At 38.0% G+C, this 11203-nt stretch overlaps 1 protein-coding gene across 1 annotated transcript in view; it reads left to right on the top strand.

The window, feature by feature from the left end:
- The window catches only part of BMPR2 (bone morphogenetic protein receptor, type II (serine/threonine kinase)), a 99396-nt gene that overhangs the window by 19974 nt on the left and 68219 nt on the right, over positions 1 to 11203 (top strand). The gene's annotated exons all lie outside the window — the stretch shown is intronic.

Genomic DNA, 11203 nt, shown 5'->3' on the forward strand with positions numbered 1-11203 from the left:
ATATTAGTGTGATATAGACTATCGCTGTTATCACTGTATTTATGATCTATTGCAAACTTGCTAAATACCAGGTTCAAAATCATTATCCCTTGGTGCACATACAATGGAAAAATAACAAATCCTTGATGTTAAGCATCAAGTTAAGGATATGCTTATGCTTTGCTGAATACTGGTCTTGCATGTTAAGCCAAACCAAGACATTTATCTTGTGTTCATAATAAATGGCTTGGATTTACATAAAGTCAGATTTTTCTTGGCGCTTAACTGCTTTTGTATAAAGTAATGATTTATAATGGACTTTTATACAGTTGTATAATTCTTTTTTTATGTGACCTGGTAAACAAATGTTTTTGGTAGTGAATTATGGACATTTTTAACAGGAGCTTACATGTACTAGGGCTAAATTGTCTATTCCAACCCTAGAGACAGATGTCAATCTTTTCAAGATTGAAGGAGGTCATTGCTAGCAAAATGTTTTGTTGTTGCTTTTAATTATTTCATGCCATTACCTTCCCAAAAAGAAAATTGATTAATGACATTAAAGGGTATTGAATTAAATTTAAAATTTCAAATTGCTTGACATCTATATTTGCATTTTACTTGGTTAAAGCCCACTGTTGCTTTTTCTATGAAAGTTGTGATTTGATACAGTGGGTTTCTTTCTAAAGATGGTTGACACATGTGCAAGATAGAATAGGATGATGAAAAGGAGAAATACTTAAAACGTTGGTTTGTTGTTTCGTTTTTTTGTTTTGCATTTAAAAAAAAGGCTCTAATCTCTGACTTGCAGAGTCCTAAGCTGCTGATGCTTTGAAGCCAGAAAATTGTACTGGAAAATATTATATGTCTAACATCTGAAACCGGTCAGTATTGGAAATAATCCAAAAAACATATGTAACGTAAGTGTGGGGTTTCAAAAATATTCTGTTCTATTGCTGGCACCAAGCAAATAGCTGGAGGGAAATTAATGTAACAGCCTGAACCCTTTTCGTACCCTGAGCAGTCAGCTAGCTGAAATGCCTTTTAACCAGCAGGATAATCCTTGTAAATGATGTGCGTTGGGTCATTGGGAAAACCTTTTGTCTCATACTGAAATAAAGGTCTTCTGATCATTTTGCCTATACATTAAGAATGCCATGAGGTCAGAGTTGTGCATTTTCCCTGCACAACCTCCCTTGATGTTAAACGTAACCCCACGCATTTGTGCTACGAAAGAGTGATGGTACAACCAAATAAGAAGTGCACTTTTCCAAAGCACACAGTTGCCCTGTTAAAAGGGAAAACACAGAGGTTGAATGGTCTTAACCTGAAGCTTCAGCCGTACGGTGTCATTTTTTGCCATGTTGTCACGTAGGCACTGGGTGCCATCCTGCTTACAATGGGGGAGGTCCTGTTTCCACGCAGCTCCTTCGCTCTGCTGCTGCTGATCCCGCTGCTTTTCTGCTTCATTACCCTGATGTGGGCATTGTTGATGCCTTTTCAGTCTCAGTCCCTCAGTCTGATTCAGAGGCTACTTTAGTGTATCTAAAGGACAAGGTCTTTCACCTCCTTCTCTCTCAAAATATAGCCTGCATAGCAAATATTCAGTGGTCTGATTATGGAACTATGTTCAGCTGCACCGTTACAAAGGCAGATTTAAATGAAATCCAGACTAAAATTTTAGTCCAGTGTGGTGAGAAAATGATAAATGGAATAACAGGTTTTTCATGATAGCAGCTTGCTAAATTACAGGTTGCTGGATATTGTTAAGAAGAGCAAACATTTCCGTCTCCTTCATGCTGTTAATTATGCAGAATTAGTGTCTCTTCTCAAATATCCTTACATATAAATCCTTATTTTTGCATTTCACAGGTGTTAATTTGTATATATTTCATAGTCTGAAATTAACAAAGTGAGATGATGATGTTACTGCAAACCTTTTCTTCAATACCATACGGTGGGTTGCTAATTCAGTTTAAAATTGGTGATATCTAATACACAAAATCATTATTTAGGTATAAATGTGGTTTTACATTTCAACTGATAGCAGTGATATGCACAAATTGAAATATAATTTGTTATTAATGTAGGAATGGATTGTCACTGCAAGGGTAACCTAGACAGCACTTTACCACTTTTGGGTGGATGGACTTCTTACCTGCTGCTTTCTGGTGTCTTTTCTCTTGAGCCTTTTGCCCTTCCTTCTTGTACTCCTGTCCACGCTCCTTTGTTTGCTGTTCAGATTTCCCACACCCTGTTTGTGCTGTTGCTACTGTATTTAATTAAATGTTTTGCCTTTGCAAAATTATCCAAATGCAGTGCTTCATTGAACAACGTGCTATGAAATGCCTTTTATAGGAAGCAAAGTCATCTTGCCAAGTGTCAGCTGCAGAGACCTGCACCCCTCTTCTGTCTCTCCCAGTAGTGGGGAGACATTAGGTGTTATCTATAACATTTATTATGACTCCACTTTGTGCTTGTTAAAGCTCATCTACATCTTTTATTAGGTACAGTGTCTTGCTGTATTTATGTAATAACACCGTGAAACACATGAATCTCGTTCCCCTGTTCAGTCGTACGTGATCAAGCAGTAACCTTATCCCTTACCTTTGGGAAAAGCTTGCTCCATTTGGACAAGGCTTGCCTGGGTGGCAAGAGCAAGTGCCAATGCTAACCTACGATTTACTTGGTATGTTCGTTAGGTACTACAAACAGAATGTAGCCATGTCTTTTAATGTAAGCTTTGGAGAGTAAGTGCCTTTGCTAAACGCTGTATACATACTGTGTATATAATTTATGTATGTAAAACAAAAGACTTGGGCTGAGAACTGCTTTCAACATGAGATGGTAAAGGGAAATACAAGCGGTAAAGGGAGTAAACTTCCTACATGTTAGTTTTGAGCTCAGACAGTGCTGGCATTGAGCCCGAGGAGATTCTTTGTTGCTTCATTGCTGATCATTTACTGAAGTTACACTTTTCAGATGCAACGTGGCTGCCAGTGGGGTCTGAATGTATGGTTTCATGCAGGGTGTCTCCTGGCTGTGAGTGATCTTTTTGGAAGGAAATGTTTTGGGCCTTGTTAGGAAGCATTTGGGTTATACCCTGTAATATGATACTAGGTCAAACTCAATTAAATTACAATTTTAATAATGTTTGCAAATTATTGCAGAAAAAAGTGATATTTCTTTCCAAGTAAATAAACTCCTGACCCAAACAGGAAAATCCCACTCTGTAACTAGATGAGAGAGAGCACTTTCTGTGCACAATTCATTATATTCTCACTAACTTTTTTTTTTTTTAACTTGAAACTACATGTAGAGCAGCTTGGAAGCAGAGAAACTGCTATCTATTATATAGTTAGGTTGTACTGTAATCTTTTTGTGTGTGTGTTAAAACAAGCTTGTAGTCAGTCAGAAAAGGAAATCATCTGTGGATATGAAGCATGAAAATTATTGTAATTTAAAAAGTGAAGTATGAGTGGTAATTACATTCTCAAGCAAATCATATTGAGTAGTGTCACTAATGTATTATTGTGTTTCTTTAGTTGAGAACTTAGATACTTGATTAAAAGAAGAATCTCCTTTTGTCTTGTAGGTCTTGGTTTCAGTCATAGTGATTTGCCCTATCAGTGATGCTTAGAAGAGAAATCAGAACTTTACTACAGATTTCTTTTTATTTTTTTCCCTCCTAATATTAAATAGGTGGCTGGTTTTCTAACAATTTAAATTAGAAGGGTTTCTTTTGCCTCAAATGTTAGCTGACTTGAATAGCACTATATGTAAACTTTGTTAATTGTTACAATGTATTAGCGCTCGCTTTTCTTGGAGAAGAGTCGAAGTGACATTGGATTAGCTGAGATCAAGTCTGGGATATACGATATTCTAGAACGTCTATTTGTCTCTTTATTTTGGAAGTAAAAGCCCTGCTGTCAGGCACAGCTTTGCCCGCGGTTCTTGTCTATTTGATGAAGGCTGTTTGCGGTGCTGGAGAGGCGTCTGCAGTGCCGGGGAGTTGCCAGGACCTCATTAAGCGCAGCTTGGACCACAGCCAGGCATTCAGGGCTGGGGAGCCTCAGCATTTTCTCTCCCAGTGAAGAGAAGCAGTTCAGAAAGGGAGGGGAAGAAAGAAAAGACTGCTTCACCCATCAACTGCTGTGTTTTATTGTGCTAAAGGGGTTAGCTAAGTTCTTGGAAATAAACTTAGGCCGTAACTTCTGCTAGCTGTTGTAAAAGTTGAATGTGTTCCCTCCTGTCCCTCGCCTTTTTCCTTTGCGTTAGTGGGACACAATAACTGTAACAGGACGTTCAAAGGTCTTCCCGTACTCTTAGTAAAATTGACTTCTCTTGTGCTGTATTCTAAATCAAATGAGAAATAACATGTTAAAGATGTAAACATCGCCACCTTAGAAAAACAGGGTCTAGTTTTCACATTTCTTATTCTTTACGAGCCCTAAAGTATTGCCTAAAAATAAATATTTCAATCCATTCCTTTTCTTAAACTATATATTCCTTTTCTTTCAGCTATAAATTATTGAAATAATATTTTCTATACTTTTTTTTTTGCTAATATTAGAAGTATATTCTCTATATCAGTTATATCAGTTATGGGGAAAACTTCAGGAAATTTGTAACTTAGTAAGTATCTTATATACTTACAGTAACTGAGGCAACTGTTTTAAGAAATCAAAAAAGAACGCTTTCTGAAATGAAGTTCTGCTATGCAGAAGGATTTTCAACTCTGATGCCATGTTTTTCCTTCTGCATTTAACCTATAATTTTGATCTTGGTAAGATTTAAGGCTTTCTAAAAAACGTGGTAGCTCTGAGCAGCACCAATATAAAAAGCTTTTCATTTAAGTGCTACCCTGCTGAATGTTTTGAACAACCAAGATGCAAAACTGTGCCCTGAGATATCTGTGTAGAGACAACCCAGAATAATTTAGTGTAGCTGAGCCATTGTAATGTGAATTGGTTTTAGCAATAGATTGGATGAGTGCGTTACATGGATGTGTCTGGATCGCTCCCCTGTCTTTCTCTTGTATTATTACCCAAAAGTGTCCCAAAAGATTGAGGGGGGGGTAGGGGGAAACATGAAAATGAGTTACAACCTGCTGCCAGCCAGGGTTTTCAGCTGTGAGAGGTACTATTTGCTCATGTTAGCTGACTTGTTTTGCAAATTTGCAAAAACAACTCTCTTCCAGACTTTTCTTTAGAAATTACAGTCTCCTCATCAGCTTAATAGTTTATTTAGGAAAATGATGACATTCTTAGCGCAGCTGGCAAAACCTCTTCTACCTGGAGAAATAAATGGTGGCTTTTGTTGATGGTTGTCCTGGGTCTATGGCAGAATTTATACAGTGCTGTTTTCTGTTTTGAGAACAGAACCTGATAATGAGTCAGAATATTCATAAAACTAACACATGGCCTCTCAGACTCCTCAGGACTTGCGATTTCAGCAAAACCCCTTTGTGGAGATGCAGTAGACAAACTGTCATGCAATTTACTGTTTGAGACCTGTAGTTATCTTTTTGTATAACGGGGAGTATGTCTTGAAGGTATTTGTTACTGTTTTTCAGATGCTGGGCTCATTTAAGCTCACCAAAGTGCTATTGAATGAGATAAATTGTAGTGAAGGAGACTGTATGCTGGTGAAACACTGCTGTTTGTACAGCTGTGGATCAGTTAATAGAAACATAAAGAAGTAGGCCAGAATGGGGGTCTGAGTAGTCCTGTGTTGTCTGAAAACCATACGCATCCTGAGTTAGCTGGGAGCAGGGCAATGCAAAGGCAGTACTGCTGAGTGGTTACAGTTAGCTTTTAAAACAACATTTGTTTTACAATGGGGATAAATTGTCTGTGTTGTCTGAAAGAGAATGTGCTTCTTGTTTGCTTTTTCAAAGGGATTTAGAATTACTGTAAGGATTGCACAAACTGATGTTGAGTCAGTGCAATGGTACTGGTTTTTGCTAGTAAGTCTTGGGAGTATGGGGAGAAAGAAGAGTAGAGGGGGATGAACGCTGAGTAGTTGGCTGGCACCTGTACGTACAGCTGACACTTGAGCCAGGGGGAGTTGATTACAATGGCTATTATACTCCCTAGATTTATTTTACAAGAAATCGTAGTTCTGCAAGTATTTAAAATGACATAGTCAAAAGCTAAACATTGGAAATATTGCTAACCAAGCTGAAAACCTCAGATGTTTCCCTCCAGTCTATAAAGGATTTGAATATTTAGTACGTTAAAACTACAGATGTTCAACAGTTATTGATAATAGTATGTAGGAAAAATATCACTGACCGCTGCAGCTTATTTTTTTAGTAATGCTAGAATGGGTGAAGTACAAAATAAAAATTATCATAGAAGCTTTTGTTGTTGACTTTTTTTCCCCTAAGCTTGAAAATGTCACATCTTTCACATTTATCTCAAAATATCTGTTTGATAGTTTAGAAGGTTGTAGCTTTCCTTGACATAATCTAAATCATGCTGCAGGTCCTTAGAGCCATTTTTTGTGACCTGGGAACCCTACAGCCCTAGGTCCTGCATGCCTTCTTTATGCCTAAAAGTAGATGAGAGAGTTAGAAGGAAGCAATTTCATTCAAGTTTTGCTTTTTTTTCACAAAATATCCACAAGAGAGAAGTTATTTCCTTGAACTTGTTTGGATCACCAAAAAAAAAAAAGTTTTAAAGATTCTGAATCATCACTAGTAGAAGTTAGGCAGACAAGGCAGACAAGTATATGTGGCATTTTTCTGTGCCTTGATGGCATGCCAGAAACATGTAATCAAATTTGCATGTCTGGATTTGCATTTGGTAACTACAGCTCCATGCATATAATTTAGAAAATAATTTTGAGTTAGATATTTGATTTAAGAATTTAGTCAATAATTTAAGAAATATTTCCAGTTGTTATTGCTGTTGATGCTAGTCTCTCTTAATTGCTTGTAGGTTAGATATAGATACTTCTCGAACTTTTTCTCAGACCAGAACTTCATGTCATAGGACATCCATCAGAAACTGCAGGTGTTCTCTCACTTATAATGTTTAAAAATGAAAAATTATTATTCAAGAAAAAGAATTTAAGTTACTTCTTACATGTTTGTCAAATGACAGTGATAACTTAAACCTTTTAATTGCACTTTCCCCACTAGTGACATTCAGATTCCTCATTGCAATAGATGGACTTTATAGGAATTCCAGATAGTTGGCAGCTGAAGTTATTTTGAATGTTAAGGCCCAGGGTTCTAGAAGGGAAGTATGGATGTGCATTGTATCTAGTACTTTTCAAGTATGGGCTGGACAATACTAATTAGTTACTTGACCTGTGTGTTTCCCTGCATTATTTATTTTCTTTTCAGAGAGAGAATTCACACTGTACTCATTTTCCGATTCTTGAATTCTCTGAGAGGTGTGCCAAGGAAGCCCGATTATTTGGGGTCAGCTAGGATATGTTTTTTCTTCCACTCATGAGAACCGAGCCATCTCTCAGCCAGAGCAGAAACTTGCATTAAGAACTAGAGACAGTATTCTTTGATGTATTGGTATTTGTTGTCATTTTTGTGAACTGAAGGACAAAGGCTGAATCTCCACGGCATAACAATGTTAATAGTACATAACCATATTGCTATTTGAAAATCAAGGCTTGCAAGAGTCCTGTAAATACTGACACCTGTGCCTGCTATAAGCAATGGTAAATTGCTCATCTTTCCTTGCACCTCCTGCCATTTCATTCAGGCCTGGAAGGTACAAAAAGGAACATGCAATAAATATCAGAAGTTCACCTTGGAACTGAGGGATGGCTTCTACAAACTCAAAAAGGGATTAGACAAGAGCTGGATGAATTTCCTCTTAATTATTTTTCAGAGTAGGGGCGAAGCCAGAGAATCTATCAGGAATTTTCATTGTTTTTTCTTCCACGTGTTTTTGGCAATGCGAATACAATGAAGAACTGATGCATTTTGATGGAGTGTAAATTTTTATTTGAATATTATAATGGCAGTTACAGTTTGTAGTGGCACCTGAAATGATCTTTCATTTTTTCTTGCTTCCATAACGCATAATAGTAGAACTAATGAACAAAATTCACAATGATCTGTCATTCATCCCTGGATGGCTGTATAAAAAGTATAAGCCAATGGTGCCTTTACTCCAGTCTTCTATCTTTTCCTAGAGGTAGAACAACATGGCATAGTTTACAGTCTCCATGGTACTTTTAAAAATTTTGTTACAATTATTATTTTCTAAGATTTTGATTCAAGGATACACAGCCATTTCTACAAATTGCATCCAGGTAGTTAGGCAGAGTTGATAAGCAGCAGGTATAGCGAAACGTTAGGAAATACTCTGGATGCAGTGTAGTGTGTCAAAGAGCTGAGCTACCAGAGAAATCTCCCGTGAAGGGTGGAATTCTCCCTCTGCTGAAATATGTGGCAAAACTGCCACTGACTTCAATGAGGTCAACCCCTGGGTTGTAAAGGGGCTTGAATAAATACCTTGTGTAATTCTTTTCTTGTTCTAGTGACATGTCACACAGGCATTTGGGTGCATATGTTGTGATATTGATTGTTTTATTTGTTTTCAGAACTGCGAAAATAGGTAAATTTATCTGAATCTGTGTGGTCTTTGCAAGAGCAAATTCTGCAGCAGATGTCCCTGCTAGTCTTCAGAGGCTTTGTAGGAGAGAGAGGCACCTTATAAAAGGCAAGATAGACATGGCATTTTGTTCCATCTGGAATCTGAGTGTGTTGCATCAAGGAAGATTCAAGAGCTCCAGTTGCTATAGTGATGCTTGCAGTGATGTTTTTCAGTACTTATTTTCTTTGAACACATATAAAAAGTAAAGCTTAAGAAAATAAAAATTGACAGCCTCAGACTCATTTAGCTTTAAATGGTGGCTTATGTGGAATCTTTTAAATCAATTTATGCATATCAAGAAAACTGTATAAAATGAAAAGAAAGTCTGTTCTGTTCATCCTACTGCCAAGAGTAAGTTTTGGTTTTTAATAGACAAAATTCTTGATTCTTTTAAGATACTGCTTGTGCCAGTGTAGGATTAGTGTTAAAGTATGCTTCAGCGGAAGGTGATGGGGGTGTGCGTGCGTAGATCCTATAAGATTCAATTGTTTGTAATTCTTTATGAACAGACAGAGCTGCGAGGAGCTTATGTCTGATTTTAGATTAAAACACAGGAAGACATTGCATATTACACTTCTTCCATTTCCTCCCCTGTTCCGTTGCAACTGGTCTCGATTGGGAAGCCGGTCTGGCTGTGCTGAAGGGGAGCGGAGACCTCTGCGGTGATTCTCGGCTTCTGCCCTGACTTCATCTCTGACTCTAACACTGCTATTTGGCACTTGACTGGAATTTAACAGCTTTAGTACAATTTAAGTAAAGTGCAAATGGTTACATGTGTATACTAAGAAGTTGTAGAAGTGAGAAATGTGGATTGGATCTGGTGATAGGAGGAGCTCTGGCAGAATTGGGAGTGTCCTGCTTGCCAGAGCTCCTCTGGGCGCTGCTGTGCTGGTATTAAGTAGGAGGCACTTTTAAGTAATCTTTATTTCCCCTCTCTTGTGTCTAATAAGTACCTTTTCTTTCCGTTGAAGCAGTTCTGGTGTCTCTCCGCTCTGCCCAGCATGCTTTCATTGAACTCTTAAGAAATTAATATCCATGAGGTCTTTACTTTTCTGTGAAATTTGGTTGAAAAAAGCAAGCAAGCAGTATTTTATTGTGGGGGGTAAAGGAAGACAGAGCCTAAAGAAAAGAACTTTTGCTCTTTCATCATCTGGTGTCTCTGGGTTATAAAGCAGACCTGGTTATGGCGGGGACTGCCAAATTTTTGTGCAGGTGGGAACAAACCAATATGGGAGAAACCTCTGCTGCCATCCATTCTTCCTGCAGCACCGTGCCCGTCTGTTGGTGAATGCATACAGGCCTGACGTTTGTGGGTTTGGCTAGCAGGCCCACCCAGGGGTCACCAAGAGGGTCTTTCATAGTGGGCACTCGTACCAGCTGCATTACTGTAGCCCTGAGAAGTCTCTAGAATGTCCTTGCCTGCCTTCCCCCTAATTCTGGAGTTACACAAGTGTTATCCCATGAAATGATAGAATGAATTACTTCCCCTGTATAGGGACTTTGATAAGTGCTTTGTAGTAAGTAGTAGGCAACATAACAATAACTGGGACAGTTTTGATCTTTCTTATTTTAATATTTTTGATACATCCTTGGATGAAAGCATGAGTTGGTTCCTGTCCCAGTTTGTTTATAGTCAGAATAAAGACACAGAATAGTGACTCAGGGTAAAAAAAAAAAAAAAAAGCCAAAGTGTGGAGGTCAGGTCACAGGCTGAAGAATGCCAAAGATAGTTGCAATGGAGCCGTGTAGTGCGTCAGCTTAGCGCGTGTGTTAGTGTGGGGGTTTTGTTGATAATTTTTTTTTAACGGTTAAAAAAACTTGTTTCTTCATTGTGGGCATATATTGTGGTGGAAATGAATTTCAGCACAAGCTTGAATGAAGAGAAGAGAGTGACTTTGTGACATGGTAGCTGCTCATAGGAGCCGTGCTGTACAGATTAGAGAGTGACCTAGAAAAGGTGTATTGGTACTTGTGGGAGAAACTGGCACCTGCTATCAAATGCATCATGGGGGGAGCAGGCAAGAAAATGATAAGCAGATTGAAAAAAAAAAATCAAGTGAGAGACTGAATGCCATAGGGCTTTGAAAGGAAAGATGGGAAGTATAATGAAGTTAAGCGTTAAGGAGAGAAATAGCAAGATAGACAGACAGGGAACCTTAACTGCCTGAGGGGTGTGAAAGGGGCATCAAAGGGAGCATAATAATGAACTCTGCACTGGGGAAAACCTACCTATAACTTTAAATGTTGTGGGACAGATTCTGCACTTGCTGTTTCATTAGCTTTTAAAGTCCAAATATTACTATTATAATCCTGGTATTTTATGAGTAAACTCTAGTCAGTGTATTCAGAGATTGTGGAATTTCTTCGTACTTACATTGTCTGTATTTTTCAGTTACAAGTTAGTAATTTTGCAAAGTCTGGAAACTGTCATGTCTTGTTAACATTCTTCTGTAATGTTGAAAATGCCCTCAAACTTGATTTTCATATAGAAAACCAAATTCTTTTTGTTTAGGACTTTATTTACCCTTGTCCTGTGCCACCTTATTTGGCTTTGTATTGAACTAAAAGAGCTTCAGCTGATGGGAATGGTGGCT

Source organism: Charadrius vociferus, unplaced genomic scaffold (genome assembly GCF_000708025.1).
Source record: "Charadrius vociferus isolate BGI_N301 unplaced genomic scaffold, ASM70802v2 scaffold147, whole genome shotgun sequence".
NCBI lineage: Eukaryota > Metazoa > Chordata > Aves > Charadriiformes > Charadriidae > Charadrius > Charadrius vociferus.